General features: G+C 47.1%; 1 long non-coding RNA gene across 1 annotated transcript in view; it reads right to left on the bottom strand.

The window, feature by feature from the left end:
• Window positions 1–5605, bottom strand: part of LOC142786562 (uncharacterized) — a 38615-nt gene extending 33010 nt beyond the window's left edge. The window contains exon 1 of the long non-coding RNA XR_012889093.1: window positions 5566–5605. This is a non-coding gene — a long non-coding RNA (uncharacterized LOC142786562). The remainder of the gene's footprint in view (window positions 1–5565) is intronic.
• Window positions 5606–19371: the final 13766 nt, after the last annotated feature.

A 19371-nucleotide genomic window follows, 5' to 3' on the forward strand; every position in this document is an offset into this window, starting at 1 on the left:
TTAAAAGTCTCAACCTCGCATTCATGGCCAATCCACCAAAATGGGTACGAGCATTGTGTCTTATTTCTCCCTAACAATAGCGCACTTGCGAACTACTGACATGGACATTCCTGCGTTTACTACACTTCGAAGTGGACAACTGCTCTCCGGCTCGCCTTCAACCACGGACCGCGTACAAACAAGCTTCCACGTCCGCTCCGCACTACGACTGCAGTGAGGCCATTACCCGAAGCTTCTCCTTGATCGCTCAAGAAATCAAGACATCTGGGTTTGGCGACGCCTCCCTTAGATCGTTCAACAAGACCTAGATTACATGTTTTCACGTATTTAAAGATGACCCTACCAGCTGGGTAAGCGTGATAACTCGGTTGCCATTAAATACTCGTGGAGTGACGCGATCTAGAAGTCCATCGCTGAAGAACGTTTGCGAGGATCTGCCTAAGCATGTCATCATTTTCAAAGCAGCGCATACGCTACATGGGCAACATAAAGCGCGACGCTGATGTCAACGTTTGCGGTCAAGCCGGCAAGGTGCAACTAAGAATGTCGCGACTCACATCTACGACACGCTGGTACTTCCACACCCCTGCAATATACAATGAACCTCCTCCGCAGCCTGCAGTACATCAGCGACGGGATCCATGACTCGACGCACACAGCCGTCTTGTCCACCTACACCCACCCATTCGAAACCTTCCCTTTCGTACGCCAGACAATCGGGTTGCAGGACACGTCTCATCGCCGAGCAGCTACAGTTTGTCCAACGGAGTCGCCTTCACCTGGACGTGGATGCTATATGTGTGGGAGCATCAGGCATGGGTATAAAAGCTGCACACAAAGCCAACCTCAAGTCATGCAATCTAAAGCACGCCCACTGCTCACCCTCATGGTCCACATTGACAGCAGTTGTGCACTGACGGCTGTCGTCGAGCGCAGCATAAATCATTGCTTCATCGCCACACCCCAGAACACCTTCATCCCTGGACTGAGCCACCACTGCGGGGCCTTTGTGGCAACGTACTACCAGGTCGGTGCCCTGAACCTGTGGCTGACATCGAGGCCCGATGCAAGTTCTTGTACTTGGTGCCCATCTTCGACGACCTGCCCAGAGACATGGTCTTAGGGGCCAACTACATTCTCTCCGGCGAAGTGCTGCTCACGGTTGAAAGAAGCAGCATCAACCTCCATCCTGTGGCTTTAAGTGTGCCTCCCACTCAACCTCAAGGTGAGCTGACGACGCTACTTGCACATACGGCTGTACTCAAGTGGCACGCATCGTTCTTCGCTGATACTACTTATCAGCTTTTCGAAACAAGCGTACTGGCATCATATTACTACCGACAATGACCTGCCGCTGTCCATACTGTTACGTGAATATGCCGAATGAGAGCGGATTGTAATTGACTAGCAGGCGCAGGAAATGCCTGCCACAAACATTATCAGACAATCTTATAGCCCATGGGCAGCATCTGTTGTCCTGGTCCGAAAAAGGACAGCAATATCTGATTTTGTGTCAACTTCCGAAAGCTGAAAAAGCACAGTATACCAGAATCGTACCCCCTGACACCAATTGACGATGCTATTGGCGCTGTACAAAACGTGAGGGTTTTTCCCTCACTAGACTTGAAAGCAGAGTATTTACAGATCAACGTGGTCGAAGAAGATAAGTTTAAGACAGTGTTCTGAACATCATCTAGCCTGTACGTGTTTAACCGAATGCGGTTCGGTCTGCCAACTGCCCCAAGCACATTTCAGCGTGCTATGAACACAGTGTTGGGCACACGGAGAGACTGTGCATACATTGTTTATCTCGACGACATTATAGTCATCGGGAAAACAAAAAAAAACATCTACAAAATCTCGATACAAATCTGCAGAGGCTGCGTAACGCCGGCTTTTGTCACAACTGCCAACAGTGCCACTTTGGGTTGACTACGATATCTTCCCTGACAAGTTTTCTGGGGCTGATTTTGCAGGCCACAACCACTGTCTTTAAGTGCTACGCACTCTATGCGTTCATTTGACTTGGTGACAGCTCAGTTACATGCTTCACCTTTTTGACTGTATTTTTGACGTGCTTCATCTTTCGCGTTGTGCTTGCGTGTGCAGTTTGGTCTAGCTTCCATATGCAACCATGGCGTATCTTTGCCATCTGCCTATATTATTGCGATGGTACTGACCATGAGAACTGTTTGCATTGTGCACTGCTTCAAGACAACGACCTCGACTGGTGAATGTCGCGCAAGTGAGTTCGGTGCAGCGATGGACATCTCAGGGGAGAGCGGGAGGCCTTCGCGTATTGACGGCACAAACTGAGAACTCTGTCTCACGCGTTTGTGAAGTTGAGCGCATCGTGACCCAACTGGCTGCTATACAGACAACGATGCAGGACCGAAATGATCGTATTTTCACCGAAGCGACCTATAAGCAGGACACTGCTCACCAACACAACGCTGCATGCCAAGCACATATCCATAGGACAATCGTTAACCCGCAAGTCATACTTGTTTGCATCAGCACACTGTGAGTTAAAAACAATTGAGCGAAACCCCGCTCGATTTCCCTTGCACTGTTTGCAACCGTTGTAGTTTAGGTGTGATTAGCGCGATGCTCCGGTGAGTGCACTGTCTACTGAAAGTGTATACTGGTCGTGACTCGTTCATTGTTGTGCTGGAGAAGATGTGCCAAGAAGTATGAACAAGGGTGCATAAGTATCTAAGCGTACTGTACGCACTAAACAGCAATAGACACTATATATCGATGTGCAATGAACATTGAGCTGCTTCTGTGAAGACCCGTTTCACTTTGGTGTGTTATACCGATTCCTATATCAAAGGCATCAATCACATTTTTCGATCCGCGTTTGGTCTCTTTCCACCGGTTGCATGAATATCCACAACACTGGTCGGTGGAGGGAATGACGATTCTGCTGATGACGAAAGTCGAGAATTGCAACAGCTTACGGTTTTTGCAGGCTTCACCAAGCTTAGTTCTTTAATAGAACAAATACCTTATAGGTCTTGTATAAAATGCACACTTTTTTTCCTGTTCTTAAGCGGCGGTGGACGCCGCGCTCATGTTGCTGCGCCGTTAGCAGGCAGGCATGCAGGCAAGCGAACACACCATTCGCAGTGCCACCGGGTGTCTGTTCGAACGCAGGGGAAGAAAAAAGGCAAAAATTAGTTTCTGGTAAGACGTAAGGCTGCTTTGAGTGTGTAAAATATAATTTCAAGTTATACATCTATGTCTTCAAGCTAATTAAATGCACCTGCAAGGATTTTTCGTTCTACCAGTAGGGTGACCACATTGCTGTTGGGTGACGCTGGCAGTAATTTTTTGCCGACTTTCATTATCAAGTTAAAACTATAAGTTCTTTTTTACGGACAAAAGCCTGTTTGTCCCTGCCGATGTGATGAACTATCTTCTCATCAATTCCAAAAATTTTTCTGAGTCGTAGACAGTCCTTTTAAATTGTCTTGAAAAAAACTTTGACTCAATCAATGTGCGCAGCATTGTCTACAGTCAAGCCCACATATAACGGCCCCACTTAAAACGAACTTTCGCTTAAAACGAACAATATCCGCGTTACCGTGAAAATATACATTGGTTCAATGGCACAAAATCGCACTTAGAACGAACGTCTCCGAGCGCCGCTGATCGGTTACAGCGAACTGAATCAGCGGTTTGCCGACTTCCTGGTAAACCAATTTCGACTACCGATCAAGCATCGGCAAGATGCCCATACATTCTTATTGCTAAGCACCGACCCTGCCTCCACGCCCCTCTAGTTACCGCTCTCCCCGACCGCTTTTGTTAAGCATCCCTCCATCCTTTGTCTCCCCAGCTAGTCTGAGCATTCCGCATCACCAGACGAGGCACGTGTTTTTACACTGCCGCCGACCTTTCGAAGACCAGTCGACCATCTACCCCGTTTTTGATCGCTGGTACTGTCGTTCACGTCGGCGGCCTGGAGTGACCAGACCATTTGCCAACATCATCGGCAACCAACTGTAACTGTGTCCGATAGCCTGCGTCAAGTGCATGCGCGTACGCTACCACACCGACTTTGATCATTTGCAATTCGTTTCGTGTTTAGGACTTGTTCTTGCTCACTTTGCACTCAACTCAGCGTGCATTCCGCGCGCGTGCGGAATCGCGAAAATCGCTGTTAATTTGCGCAGAACGAATCACAAAATATCGAAGTCCGTGAGGCCACGCAAACCCGCAGGTGCAACGAAACGATTTTTTGACCGCCGCCGCCGATTCTTCGAACACCGCCGAGCGCACCGATTCAGGCGGCCATGCACTCTTTTCAAGTTTTTCTATGTGCGAGTTTCGCGGACCTTTCAAGCAAGCTACCCAACCTGCCTCCTTCCCGTGTGTTTTGGTTTTCAAAGTCGCCCTCCCACCGCATCCTCCCCTCTCTTTATCGCAACTTTTTGCCCTTCTTTCACAAGTCTACTCTTTTCTCTTGATCACAACCCCTTAGCCCGTCTCCCCCACTACTCGACGCCCGCCACGCTGGCTCGAATTAGTTTCGTTTTCTGACTGGAAACAAGCCCAGAGCTGTTCCACACGTTCTGGCATGTGTGTCGCGTGTGTGCGTCTTGCTCGCTCTTGGTGTGCGTGTGTGGTTATAATGGCCGACGGAAGGACTAGCACGCTTTTTTTTCCTGCCGCTCAAGAAAACGTCAAAAGTGTGACCGCTTGGTTTGAGCGTAATCCGCGCGTTAGGTGCCGCGTTGCAGAGCACTTGCTCATAGCTGTTGGCCATCTGGCAGCCACTTCGCCGCTTCAGGCAACCCGGTATTCAGCTGTGGAGAAAGTGAATATTTCCTGGGCGGTGGTGATGGCTACATGCACCTAAAACTGTTTTCGTGAGACTGACTTCGTTGCCGTCGAGCCCGATGCCAAGCCTGAAGCTTCCGAACAGGACCCCTGCGGTGACGATTTGTGGCAGCGCATCACCGACTCCGACCTAGGAGAGCGAGACATTTGTTGCGATGGTTTAATTACAGCCGAAGATGATGCCGACACTGCGGAACCTAGCACGGATTAGGGCATTGTGAATGAAGTACGTAGCGAGCGCAGTTTGGAGGAATCGGATTGCGAGAACGACGAAACTTTAGAGTCAGTGCCTCATGCAGCTTATGCCACAGGTCTCGACGAACAAGTACCCTGCCGTTTTAAATAAACTCAAGACCGCCCTTATCACTTCTGCAATTCGAAACACGTACATCACGGATTTTTTGGGGCATAAAGAGTTTCTGTTTTCACTCACAACTTTTTCTAAAAGCTGTGTTTAATTTACTACGAACTTCGGGATACAGCGAACGAATGCCGCGTCACGCTCAGGTTCGTTATTAGCGGGCTCGATTGTATGTAGTTTTCATTAACACGCTGAGTAGCAAAAACCCGACCTCAAAAGGAACACATAAACAGGATGGGTGCCCTTGCTTCTGTAGACATACTTTACGTCTTATTATGACTATGAAGAAACCTAGCCTTACCAATTTTATTAACAAACACTAGCCTTACCACTAATAGTAACTGAAGGTAACCTACCGGTGAAAGCACTTTAACATTGAGCTTGTGCAAGACATGGTGATTGAAAGCTTTGAAAAGCCCACTTGAACGGCGACCGGGTACCTGAAGGAGAACATGTATACACAACTGAAACACTTCTATATATACCATTAATCAAGCTCCTTGCGATGGGTGTTCAAAACAGTTAACTCCATGCAGGTGGCACGTCAATGGTCTCACATAGCCTTAATTCTGTAACTGGAGTATCAAAACACAGCCTCACGCAAAACTAACTTTTAACCACGTTTAATTACTTACTGTGAACCTTGCTATATTTAAAACATTATAGCATGCCTTTTGAATCGAAACTTAAATATTAAGGAGAGATGCGATTTGAAAAAACAAACAAAAAGTTGCTTTAAGTTTCCTTGCCTAGGAGAATGAAATTTTCGCTTTGTGTATAGGCTTTTATCAGATATTAGCTTCCTTCAATGCTAGACTATCTAGTGAGGCTAGTCTAGCTGTCTGTTGGGGGAATTAGAGGGTGTTCATGGGGATCTAATAGAGATCAACAAAGTAAGGCGGACACATGAAGCTTATACTGTGCTGAAGAACAAACACATCCTATGCTAGCATGAACTACAGGTTTTACCGCACATTTTAATTCAAGTGCCAGCTTAAATATACTGTGAACATTGAAATAATCTGAGCATCGAGCTATTTATTCTTTGTGGCAAACATTTATTCCAAGGCCCGAATCAATCAGGCTGCATACCAGTGAGTTTATTCCAAGTGCCACCGTGTTTATTACAATTGCCAATGACATTAATTCAGGTGCCAATCAGTTCAATCCATAAACAAAAAAGCAGAATACGGGGTGTAAAAATGGCAGTGCAATTGAAATGCAGTTCTTGCAGTAAAAAAGACAATCCTTGGAAGGTAGAATAATCATTATTATTGGTATTCGCCGATAGTATTCGTGAATAAAGAATTACTGCCGTGGTTTGCTTGAGCCGTGTTTGAAGTGCTTATACTTTGCTATGTACAAGTTTGTATAATAAGTGCTTTGCCCAGGTGGAATAACTTTATTGTAAACAAGACGAAAGAAAAAACAGGAACATATTAAAGAATATCTTACAGCGCAATGAAATTCAGTGTTCGTCACTAAAGCTCATAATTGGCTTTGCCACACACTACAACATTTTATAATCGGGACAAGTTATATAATGCGAAGGACAAACTATGTTTATTGGAGTGCCGGAATGCATACCAAGATATCGCTAATCTGGCTGTGAGCAGTGATGGGTAAAAGGCAGCTACATAATCATGAAATTATGAGGCCATTGCGAGGAAGAGCGATTTGGGGATAATTCATCCTGCAGTACGCATAAACGTAAACTGATCATTCCGATGTGGCCAATGGAAGTTATATTTTACACTAATCTTAGCTCTTATTTTTTATTCAAACAAAATTAGGTGCCATTTGAACATTACTGGTAATCATTGAAACAGTACTGGTTGTTTGTTTGGCTTGGTAGCTTGGTGGCGTACTTAACCAACGCGATGGAATGAACACACAGGAAGTGAAATGATACGAACGCGCATTTGTTCTTGGGCCTAACTTTCTTTATTTCTGTATGCATTTTTATTACGCCACATTATGCCTCTCTCATCGCACATTGGAAGCTTGCGAATTTAGTGTAATCCCTAAACTATTTGTTCTGTCCTCTCTCTCTCACTATCTACACACACAAACGCACACACACCGTTACGTTTGGCCTGGCAATTCACCTGGGCCGACGCCAATGTGCGTAAGCCGGTCTACTAGGAAGGCTTTCCACCCCATCGGCGCTTAGTCTGCAAGACGCTGTCCAGTAGACGTTCCAGGAAGCAGTCGGGTCTCCACGAAAGCTTCGCGAAACAAGCCTTTTGTTGAACGGGCTCGAACAGCAGGGGAACGGCGCCACTGCGGCGGGTCTCATTGTCAACCTCTTGACTCAGCTTTTGTCATCTACGCGAGGCCATATCAACATACCGACAGCCCGGAAGTGTGGGAACGCATCGAAGAAGCCGTTCATGGGGATCGAGCGTTTGGATGGCCTGAAGCTGAAAGCAGCATGGACTGCTGCTGACGTTCGGGTTAGTGGCCTTCTCCCCGGATGAGCTCAACTTTCCCTCTCCGGACTCCACCTCCTCGCCCTGTGGTGCCTTCAAGTCGTGGGCCGGGTGCATCTTTGTGTGGTGCAGTTAGTATGACGCACCAATTACCAGCATGTGGGGTGCAGCGCAATTAATGCGGCTAATGTAGAGCGCATAGCCAGTTCCCGACCCGTCAACTAAGGAAGCTGATCGGTTCTGCGAAGGCGAACGCGGAAGACCCGAGCGCGGGAAAGAAAATAGACTTCTTCGTTCTCACAGTTCACAAGCAGAGCAGTCAAGGTCGCCCCGTTCGGGATTAGAAGAGGAAAGCTTACTCAGAAAAGCGTCTGGCATGAGGCAGGTCAGGCGCCACCGTCTGAGTTTAAGCCATTGTTGGCAGGCACGCGTGTCATTGAGAATGACATGGAGACGCGAGCACTTGGCTGACAGAGACATATAGGCGGCAGGAAAACAACCATAATCTGCCCCACTGTTGTTGGGATGTCGGGGCGCCTCGCTGTCGCATGCACACCTGGTAAGCGCACGGAGCCCAACGGTGTACCCACCGCTCTTAAGGAGGCTTCTAGGAAGCAACAATTAATGAGAGAACTGACGGGGCTCGAGCATGAGAACAGCCGCTCACGGAAGTCATCCGATGGAGGCAGCACTAGTAATGTTGGGCAGCACGACCTGGCATAGGAGAGAGTGTCACCTGCGGAGAACCTATCCCTTTGCGTGTTTTATTTGGTGACGAGGTTTTTACAAATGTAGTGCCTTTTATGAAAGTGTTTCTGTGATTGGTTGTGATGATGTGAGTCCCAACACGTGATTGGTTTTTGTGAAGACTCTTTGTTCGACCAAGGGTTGAAAAGAGGATGTTTGAATTTGAAATGTGGGCGGAGGTTCGGGCTTGGACTCGGGCAGTCGCCTGAGGCTGCAATAAAGCGTCTCTTCACCGGACTACGGCCCTTCCTTCGCGCAGCCACCGTGCACTCGAGTCATCGAGGGGACCCATTCCGAACCTCAAACATCTTCCCTCCTTAGCTAGTGTTTAAGCTAGTAGAGGAGGAGGAAAGTAAATGGTGCGTTCCTGTTAACGTTTGACCGTTTCGCCCAGCCGAGTGGTGAAATATCTGCACCCTTTCTGGAGGGTGGACCACAAAGACTTCGTCCCTTGCTTTGTGGCAAGAGTGATAACCACCTTCTTCGTACGGCAGTGACGGCGGGCTATAAAAGCCAAAGCATTTTTGTAAATAATGCCGAAACCTGCACAGAGTCATGTGCGGAATCATGAACTGAATCTCTGTTGCACATAACGCGGGATCTTATGGATCTCTGTACACTTCCTATCTTTCTTCTATAATGTAAATAAACTGCAACAAGCGAGGTTACATAAAAACACAGGTTATTATTCGAGAAGCATTAGCCGCAACAAGCTGGTACAGGCAGGAACCCGGCAAGCACGAGCTACACATGGATGTAAATATCTTCTTTCACACTGGCACAGAGCTGGCGCCACTATGCTCCGGTACAATTACTCCCCGCGCAGAAAAGAGCCAAATTGGCGACCTAGAGAAATGATACGACGAGGGGGTCATAGCACGGTTTGAAGCCTGATATGCGTAGTGTTTCACGCCCATGGCAGCGATGGTCCGAAGGTGGATCAATGGGCTCAACTTCATAGTTGACAGGAGATGTTTGTCGCACCACACAGTAGGGGCCATGGTATTTCGACGAAACCTTCGGGGAAAGACCGGGAGGGGTAGACGGGACCCAGAGCCAAACCAACATTCCTGGGTTATAGTGGGCACTAGACGCAGAAGCATCGTGGTCAGTTTTCTGGTGCCATTTGTCTTGTGCAGTAAATGAACGAGAGAGTTGACGACACTCTTCAGCATAAGCGGCTGCTTCAGAAACAGGCGTCGCTTTAGAAACATCAGGCCTGTAAGGGAGAATGGTGTCCATGGAGCATGATGGCTCACGTCCGTACAGGAGAAAGAGAGGAGAAAAGCCAGTGATTGTTTGTGCCGCAAAGTTGTACGCGTACGTGACAAAAGGGAGCACTTGGTCCAAATTAGTGTGGTCCTCAGAGGCAAACATGGCAAGCATATTTCCAAGAGTACGATTAAAGCGTTCTGTCATGCCATTGGTTTGATGATGGTATGCCGAGGTTTTCCTATGGACAGTGCGACATGCCTTCAGCAGCTCGTCGATGGCGTTCGAGAGAAACACACGTCCAAGGTCGCTCAGTAATTCACAAGGTGCACCATGTAGCAAAATGAGAACGTGAAGAAGCAAGGACGCAACGTCTTTCATAGTGGTAGCAGGCAGCGCAGATGTTTCAGCGTAACGTGTCAAATGATCAATGGCGACGATAATCCACCGGTTGCCTCTAAGAGTGTTGAGTAGAGAACCATAAATATCAATTCCGACGCGGTCGGTCTTACTGGGCAGGTTAAGGGTTGCAAAGGGCCAGCAGTGCTGTGAGGAGGCGTCTTGCGTCGTTGACACATGGTGCATGACCGAACGTACTGGCGAACGTGCCGATACATGCCGCGCCAGTAGTATCTTAGACGAAGGCGAGAGTAAGTCTTAAATACTCCAGCGTGGCCACACTGGGGGTCATCGTGAAAGGCAGCGCAGATGTCCGAGCGCAAATGACGAGGGATGACAAGGAGCCACCTACGGCCGTCCGTAACGTAATTGTGGCGATACAACAAGCTTTCACGGACAGCAAAGTGGCTTGACGAGAGAGGGAGCGTGAAGTAGTTTCTGACGAGCTGTGAGAGAGGACGTCGAGCAAAGAATTGATCCAGGGATCTTTGCGCTGCTCGGATGGCATGCCAGTGATGCTCAACGATGACGAATCGCAGATGGCAGTTGGTAATCAGGCAAGGTCAGGAGGCAGTGGAGAACGGGATAGTGCATCGGCGTCTGAATGGCTGCGTCCTGAGAGATAAATAACTCGGATGTCGTATTCCTGAAGGCGTAAAACCCAACGAGCGAGGCGGCCAGTAGGATCTTTCATGGACGCTAGTCAGCATAAGGCATGGTGATCTGTGACAACAAGGAACTGGCATCCGTAAAGATAAGTGCAAAATTTTCCTATAGCCCAAATGATAGCCAAGCACTCCTTTTCCGTGACGGAATAGTTAGACTCTGCCTTCGTTAGGGTATGACTGGCGTAGGCGACAACATACTCGTTGCAGCCATCCTTGCGATGAGCAAGAATGGCACCGAGGCCATTCTCGCACTGAGGCCAATGAACTCTCTATCTGGGAACATTTCCTTACAAAAGGAATGGCAATGCCACAACGTCTAGATTGGAGCAGTAGCTCTCAGCCGTGTACCCTGAAGAGAGGGCTGAGGTCATACTTTGTGATCACCCCCAGACAGTCAGTGAACTTAGGCCACTGGCAGCTACTCGACGTGTGTATCGCGGCATATATCTGCAGCAAATGAACAAGCACAGTTTATTAAGAGAAAAAAATGACCTTATGATACTGCAACATTTAAATGTGGAAAACAGTAGCGTGATAAGGTACTGACGGAGCCAATGATAGGCTTTTTTGTGTGTGTGGTTGCCTTGGTGACTTTAGGCGCTGGGGCCAAATGCTTGTAGTAGCTACTCATATACTTTATTGTGTCATGGGCATTATGAAAGAGATTCCAAGAGCAAAATGAGGTTCCTCTAAAAATAGAGACGGTGACTTTTAGCAGACTAGGTCTGAGATGCCATAGTCACCGACCAATTGGCCTGCGGGCCAATTGGTCGGTGACTAATTTTACGGTCGGTGACCTGAGTCTACTGAGTTTTTCGGGCGTGCTTCCCGAAATCTGAGTAACGCGTGCATGAACTTTAAAATTGAAAGTCGCCTTCACAAGTTACCTCAGGAGATGAAATAGATTTACGAAGAATTTTTGATATAAACTTGCTTAATATACATAATTTTCATCAGGCGCACCAAAGAAAAAGGCAGTTAAAAGGACCCTGCAACACTTTTTGGAGCATGGTCAGAAAATGCTGCCGATCGGTAGTAGAGGTTCCCGAAAACACGCGAGCCAAACATAATAGCACAGCATACGGCCTAGAATTCACAATAAACTATCAAAGTCAGCTAAAAAGTGCTTCCTTATCTCTTGACATACCACGCAATATGCTCGAAAGTCACATGTAGGTAAGCCCATCTATCAGCCATTGGCTGAATTGAACATGGAACGCTCGCTTTTTACTGAGATTGGCGTGGGAGGTCGCTACTTGTCCACGCGTGCGCGTGTAATCACACTGAAAAAGCCGTGCATTCGAAGAACAAAAAGGAAAAAGTGCTCAAGGTCACGAGGCGCGCATGACGTGTTTTGTGTGCCCCCTCCCACCCCTTCCTGCTTAGCTTCTAGTGCTTTCGTCGGGATGAGAGAATGCGATTGCAGCATGCGACATACCTTTGTAACTCAACTCGCACTAAACGAATTCTTAAAATTTTGCGGCATTGAGTTCGTGAGGCAATAAGCTATTCCAGTGAATTCATTCCATGGTTACTTGAAAAAGTGTTTCAGGGCCCCTTCAAGTGTTTTAGAAAAGATTGTTTAGTGTTCTAGATAACACCGAAAGTTAGAGGTTAGTTCTCAGGGTCTTATAAACTCCAATGAATTACCTTCCCGTTAGATATCCTTCACACCTTTCATTACCTAAATGAAAAAAGATTTTGGCAATATTTAGCTGCTAACTTAGAATCAATAAAGTATAACCACGAACTGCACAGTGATATCACGGATAACTAGCGCTGCTGAAAGTAGCGGCTGAAGTTCGCAAAAACACGACTGCTTCTTGAAAGATTTTAAGCTTTGAAGAAGCAGTCGTGTTTTTGTGAATTTCGCTGCTTTACAAACTGCATGTTCATGGGGCGCCAAACTTGTGTTCTCTGATCCCAACGAATCCTGAACGTGCACTCGTCCATGATTACCAAGCGTTTCCAGTGAGATGCAGACCAGTGGGCGCGATATTCAGCAAACTAGAGCCGCTTCGCCTTGTTCTCGGATCGCATGAGCGGCTTCCTGACAGCGGTTCGGCTTCAAAGTCCTGCTACGTAGAGGAGGCGTTTCATGGTTGTAGAAAAAACCTGGTCAAGTCCGTGCTCAGTTTGTACTTCTCCGACTGTACTTTTCAGCTGTTCTGCTACGGCTGCCACAATTTGCAGATATTTGTCCATTGTAGTCAGCCGGCAACGAGGCTGCTGAGAGGCATCTCCAATGCGTCCATCATTCCTGTACACTTGAATGATCCGGTTGACAATTGCAAAAGGACGGTTTTTCATCGCTAATATAGCACGTGGAGAATATTCTCGCAGGCATAAACCTACAATACATCGTCTTTCTCCTTCCGGCACTTTCGGCATGGCCCTTCAATTAGGAGAAAATACTGGAATGAAGTACTATCGAACGTATGCAGTCCTTTTATCATGCGGCGATAAAAAAAAGGAACCTTTGATGGCACTACGAATTAATGGGTCATAACAAATTACTGTAGTGGACTAATGTTGTAAGCCTAAAAGATATAAAACGATAAGCGCGCCTTTTTTTCTTAGAGACAAAAAGTATGAAGCTTTAATCTGCAACTGCTCACAGCAGTAAAAATTTGTCATTGGTGCTTGTTTGGTGCACTGATTACCCCATACAAGTTCCACTGAAAATTTGATTAGAATGTTTCTCAATTTGTCTGCCTGAGTGGTACGAAGAAACACAGCTGCTAGTAAGCTGTGAATAAGGGTAGAATATTGGCGATTTAAATTCTGGAGCACGTGAGAGCAGCGCAATTGGTAACACACCAATGTTATATCAGTTCCATAAGATTAACGGACTACTCACTATCTCTTGTTTACAGGTTAGTAAATAATCAAAATTTTCAAACATTGCATGCTGTTATATCAGGCCTCACATGATATATTAATCACCAATTTTGCGATGTTAAGCTTTGGGCTGATCAAAAGCATTGATTGATTGATATGTGGGGTTCAACGTCTCAAAACCACCATATGACTATGAGAGACGCCGTAGTGGAGGACTCCGGAAATTTCGACAACCTGGGGTTCTTTAACGTGCACCCAAATCTGAGCACATGGGCCTACAACATTTCCACCTCCATCAGAAATGCAGCCGCCGCAGCCGGGATTCGAACCCGCAACCTGCAGGTTAGCAGTCCAGTGCCTTAGCCACTGGACCACCGCGGCGAGCCCTGAACAAAAGCAGTCGTGTGAGCTGCAGAATATTATTTCTGTTACACTGAGCAGCTTAGCTCTGGCAGTGCCAGCGCGAAGTTTTGCTCGTGTAAGGGCCACGGTTTATTACTTGCACGATGGCTTGAAAAAAAAAGCCACAGTGTCTGCGCTTCTTGAGAACCGCACAAACTGCTCAATTTGCATGCGTACGGAACAAGAGTAATGCTTGCTTCACCGCAAAGCAGCACCAATTTTGTCGAGCGACCGCACTCCAGCAGACGATGCGGCGAATGCCCCGCCTACAGCTGTCTTTGAGCTTGCGCACCAGTTTCCGAAGCAGCCGGCAGAGGTGCTCTATGGAGCGCCAGCCACACGGCACGGTGTTCAGGGTAGAAGTGGACAGCTCTGTACATCCTTGGGACGACGACAACCCCGGACATAACAGTGGCGATGAGGAAGTGGATTTAGACCTGCGCTACGCACTGCCTTTAATATTATATACCTGAATTCAACGACTCATCATGGTCATCGCGGTTTGGATTCCTACAGCTTTACTTCGTGGGTAACAACACAACTGATGCAGCAATTAAGAGAGCCAACCTGCTAATGCTGTGCGGGAAGCAGACGTACGACAAAGTCTGTGCCCTGATTCAGTCAGCCATTCCAGCAATCATAGACTACGACGACATTTTAACTGCGCTACAAAGATGCTATGACCCAAGGCCATCAGAGGTCTACAGCTTAGCCCGCTTCCAGCGTCGAGACCAACTGGAAGGCGAAAAAGTAAGCAACTACGTGGTGACTCTAACAAATCTCGCGGCTGACGGCAATTTCGGGACGTCGACTTCAGCAACTTCAGCTACTGCGCAGAAGAGAGGATCAAGTGCCAACCTACTAACACCAATACGTTCACTTTGAATGTAATGTTGCGTGACCGCTTTGTGTGCGGACTGCGGGACGAAGACCTACAACAACACCTGTTCGCAGAGACGAGTCTCAGCTTCGCCAAGGCATACGACATCACCCAGCGAACGGAGAGCGCCAGTCACCAGCAGAAAGATGTTTGAACGTCGAACCGGTACAAGTGCCAGTTAGGAATCTGGCTATTCCAAAACTAGGCTCTAACAAGAAGAGAAACAGAAACAGGACGCTGTTGGCGGTACAGCAACGTGCACAAGGGTGCAACAGCTTAAATACAATTTGAAACAATTTTTGGAGCAGCAAAATGTTACATCTGGAGCACTAAAATCCAAATTTGGAGCAGGTTAGGGAAACAAATTCACACATCTTTTTATCATGAAATACAATTAAACCTGCTTATAACAAACCTTGATATAACAAATTCCTCGGTATAACTAAGTTTTTCTATTCCCCGCCGTTACTCCTTAGAAGCACATGTATTTGTGACCTCTATGCAACAAAGTAACAGTGGTAGACAACCTTGATATAACGAATTTTCCCGACGGACAATCTAGGAATTTCGCTCTGCATTTTGTTACAAGCATGCATCTTCCGCGGCTGCCCCTCTGCCGACAAAGCACGAAGGGGCGCGCGCGCATCAGGCGAGGGCAAGTGCTCGTTATTGCGCGCAGGTGAGCGCGAGGCGGCTACACCCCACGAGCTGGCGTTGCTGCCGTTCTCGCCGCCGCAAGCGCATATGCAATTGTGCCCCCGCCCCCCTCCCCCCACACACACACACTCCAAAAAAAATAAAATAGGAAAAAAAAACCTTTGCGCGTTCGCAGTGCCACACTAATGCGCTTCCGGGACAACTTATCGTAGTGTCTTTGCTAAATTCTGAGCCGCCTTCATGTTTTCCTCAACGAGCTCTCTGGTTTTAGATAGTCTTTCTAACAGATCTAAAATGTAGCTGACTACGTGCGGGTCTTCTTCATAACCCTCCCACGAGTCTCTCAACAGCCGAAATGGAGATCTTAATGCCCCCCCCCCTCCTCCTCATTATTCGCGCGGTAAAGTGCGCGTGTGAGATGAGCGTGCGGCGGCGCATCGTGACAAGGTGGGTGCCGAGCGCGGGCGGCTTTTTTTTCTTCCTTTCTTGAGTTTTTATATTGGATACGTACATATACGGTGAAGCACGGCTGCGGCAGCGACGGCAATAAATCAGTCGGGACTCTCCGCATAAATGCTATGGCAATACAAAAAGAAAAACAAAGTCGTCGTCAGGGGCCACACCATGAACGCGCAGTGAAACTGTGCACGGGCGCACGGCGTCGAAAACGAAAAGCGAAGGACAAAGACACAGATGCGGAAAACCACGAAAAACTATTCGATAAAGCGCCTTCCATATGCAGCGCAGCCCACGTATATGCGACACATGCCTGTGCACGCGCGCTTACCCTTCGACAGGTGAAATAGCACCTTCGAGTTTTACCGGAACGATTGCGTTTAGTTGCCGGGCGCACAAAGATTACTTGGCTCGCTGGAAAGGCGCCGTTCGCGAAAAGAGTGCGCCTTTCAAAAACAGTGAAGTAACAACTGGGGTACCTGTTAGTTGGCACTCAATCTGTACCCGTGATTACGTTTCGTGCCTCGTTTTAAACAGCGTGTTAAGTGTCGAGCCGTAAACATTGTTAGTTTGCTTCGTCCTGTTAATTGTTCTCGTGCGCCATTCGTGCCAGAGCAGCGCGTTTCACGTTTCAATCTGCGTGCTGTTCTTAGCGTTACATTGAAAGTTGTTGCTATTGCAGTCATTTATTGCTTCGCCCTTGCGGCGAAACTGTGACTTTTCCTACTTTCGTACAACCGTGTCGACCACACCGAGGGGATGTCAGATGACACGTTCATGGAAACTCTCCGAGACCCCGGTGACGACGGCTCTTCGCAGGTCGACTGGTCACTTGCTTCCCCGTCTTGCTCAGCGCCGCCAGTTCGCAGGCTGGTAGCTTTTGCGATTAGCTGATTAGTTCTAGCAACACGACAGCGCAATGCAATGAACGCGATAGTAAAAAATTGTAATGGTTTAATAAATAAAGCTGCACCAACTCTTTTGGATCGGATATCACGTAACACTAACAAAATGCTGGTGTGAGCAAATATTGCCTCTCCAAGGGGAAGTGCTCTTTCCACACAGTCTCTTCCAACACCACCTAAAGTCTAGGTGGTGTTGGTCTCTTCGCGCTGAAACGGCACTGATACTCGCCGAGATAGCAAGCGCACCAGCCATGCAACCACCCTTAAAATCCAAGTTAATTATTGCCACTCAAGCGATCCCCTCCCCCCTCCCCCACCCCCTAACCCCCACATTGTTTCACGCTAGTTCAAGAAGGGTGGTTTACTTTCTGTTTGAGCATTCGACGGCAGTTATCTTATGCATGTTATCTTATGCTCTTTCCAGGTGATAGGAAAGAGCAGACTGGTTTGATCTCTGCTTCAGCAGCGCTCGCGCGCCTTTACTCCCTCGTGAAATTACGATGCGCGGGGGCATCTTATCAATTTGGACTTGTTACGTAACATAGCGGCGATGCGAAAACTCTCCGAGTGTGTCCATGTAATTGATATTGCAATATTAATGCAGTTTTTTTTACTGTAAAATAAGTGTTTTCAGTTAGCTCTCTTTAAGTACCCCTTTTGTTTAATTTGCGCGTTTATTTTCCGAATTTTTGTACCAAACCAGCATATGATGAAATCCTCTTTATAACAAATTTTTTCGAGACTTTATCAGTTTCGTTATATCCAGATTTAACTGTATTAAACTTGGAGCAGTATAAATAAAGCTTAGATATTAAAAAAAAAGTATATACCATTCAGCATCCTTTAAATTATCCATTGTGAATAGAGCCCTGCTATTTCAATGAACGCAGTATGTTGAACTACCCCACTGAGCGAACAGTGATGAAGTTCATATTAGGATTTGCTGCACCTGTCAAATATTTTGACAGACTCTGCGATATTAAATATAGATCTGCCAAACTCGCAACTTTGAAATTTGAGAGATTCGTAAAACTGAGGAGTAAGGGTGGCGAAAATGTCATACACCATTCCACATGATTGCCAGTAGCTCATTTAGATGTCAGTTATTATACTAGTACTCAGAATTTTGCGGCGTACAAACTCATGAGTAACTTAGCAAAATGTGCAGTGTCCTGTCAATAACGCTAACAGCCCCTTCTAAATCTCAACACACACACATGCACACACACACACACACACATTGTATATATATATATATATATATATATATATATATATATAAAAGAAGAAGAAGTACTCTGGCACAGAGGCAGCAGCATCGAGCATGCAGCAGAGCTGTAAGTTTGTGTCGAAGTTTGAGGCGAAGACCATGCCACCATCGAGGTAACACAAACAGATGTTTCATTTATGGCCACGCAGAATGCTGTCCACCATTCATTCGAACGTTGCAGGTGCATCGCAATGTCGAAAAGACATGACGACGAATCCATATAAGCTGTCTGACATGAAAAAAGTGGTTTTGAGGCGAGTGGCCTCCACCATAGCACCTGCCTTTAGCCTGACCACAAGTATAACGAGGAGAAAAACTCAGCCTTCTCTAAACAGTCCAAAGCATCGACAATGCGTGGCAGTGGATAGACATCTATTAGCGTGATCTTGTTCAATCACGGGAAATAAAGACAGAAACGTATGGAATCATCTTTCTGTTTGACCAGGACCTTCAGAGACGCCCATGAGCTCTGTGATAACGCTTCTGCGGAGAATGCATACTCTACTTGCTTAGCAATGGTGCGGTATTCTGTAGCGGACACGCAATATTGTCATTGTCGCAGCGGTGAGTGGGACCCAATGTTGGTGGGGTGCTTGACTGCTATGGCACGGCCGAGAGATGTTTGTGCAATGTTGAAAAAAAGCGGTAGCACTTTTCTTTCGATGGTTGGTGAGGAGCTGAGAACACTGCGAAGGTGTTAAATCTTCAGCAATGAACGGTCCAGATATGTCCGCTGATGTTGGGTCAGGCACAGAGATGACAGCCACTTCACAGATAGTGGTGGAAGGCGCCTCATCAAGGACGAATATAATTCTGGTGGAGTTGATCGTCTCGACCTGGCCAAGGCATCCGTGATAAAACAGGGATAAAGGTGATGACTGATGATCATATATTGGCATAGTGGTAGAGCCTTCGACAAGGTCGAGAGACGCAAAAGGCAGCGGAAGGCTCTTCGGGGAACTAATATTTGAGATGGTGTGAAGAAGACTGTGTCATCGAATATGGCACTGCATGAAACTGGTACGAATGCGAAAGAGCATGGAGGGATTTCGGTGTTGTCATTAACGACTAGTTTAGAGGTAGACTGGATGTCGACGGAGGCTCGGTCATTCAGTGCGCAGAATTGAACCTCAGCCCAAGCACACTCGATTACAGCGTTGTGACGCGACAAAAAGTCTCTTACCAAGACAATGGTATGGGATCACGATGAAAGAATGATGCACTATATTGTATACAGAACGTCCTCAATTGTCACACGGGCTGTACAGACTACGATCGGTTGAAGAGGTTGAG

The sequence above is a fragment of the Rhipicephalus microplus genome, unplaced genomic scaffold (genome assembly GCF_043290135.1).
Source record: "Rhipicephalus microplus isolate Deutch F79 unplaced genomic scaffold, USDA_Rmic scaffold_26, whole genome shotgun sequence".
NCBI lineage: Eukaryota > Metazoa > Arthropoda > Arachnida > Ixodida > Ixodidae > Rhipicephalus > Rhipicephalus microplus.